This window comes from Orbicella faveolata, unplaced genomic scaffold (assembly GCF_042242905.1).
Source record: "Orbicella faveolata isolate gen_17 unplaced genomic scaffold, um_ofav_v1 contig_3, whole genome shotgun sequence".
In the NCBI taxonomy this organism is placed as follows: Eukaryota; Metazoa; Cnidaria; class Anthozoa; order Scleractinia; family Merulinidae; genus Orbicella; species Orbicella faveolata.
The window spans coordinates 13,611,800-13,612,500 of NW_028301558.1; the positions used below are offsets into that span (position 1 = coordinate 13,611,800).

The 701-nt window shown below is 36.9% G+C and overlaps 1 pseudogene; it reads right to left on the minus strand.

Annotated features, from left to right (window-relative positions):
- Positions 1 to 77: 77 nt before the first annotated feature.
- Positions 78 to 701, minus strand: part of LOC149106502 (uncharacterized) — a 1,144-nt pseudogene continuing 520 nt past the window's right edge.

Below are 701 nucleotides of genomic sequence, written 5' to 3' on the forward strand. Positions count from 1 at the left end.
ACGAAATTTCAATTTTCCCGTGGTAGAATTCACTGTGCGTTTTTTGAGCTACTGTTTGCGATGAATTAAACAGAAAATAGTTCAATACTTACAATTTATTATATTTATGTTCTATACAGAATGAGGGTATAAAATTGAAGACTCCTTTTAGTGAACCAATCGCCGATGTCTTCGGGCGTAAGTGTTTTTAACAAGGGAAACTCAAGGTTGTTGCCTTGGTCCCCTCTTGGTTTTAATGATATCGGCTTAGCCTGCCAACATCGTTTACTATCTTCCTGAAAATATTTCTTTCCGTGTGAATCAGTTAAATTCTATAATCTAGGATGTAAAGTATGCGGCTACACCGGCCTTAAAGGGACACTGTCACGATATATTTGCTTGTTTTTTTGAGATTTCCAAAGTCATGCTAAAAATGGTGACAGTGTCCCTTTAAATTGTAATTATTGTGCTATAATTTCTCCATTACAACCAATTCCTGAGTCTGCCAATGTTCTACCAAGGGATTTCCTATATTTTACTTTGTCAGCAAGTTTGTAGCAGCTTCCGCAATCACAAAACGTTTTCTCTCCTTTTCATCCCTGGCCCGAACGTTTTTCATTCTGAAGAATGAGTTCTTTATTTGCAGTAAATTTGAGGAGTCATTGAAGAGGATTATGAAGCTGTCTTCGCATTTTCATGTCTTTCTTTCGTAAGACAGCGGT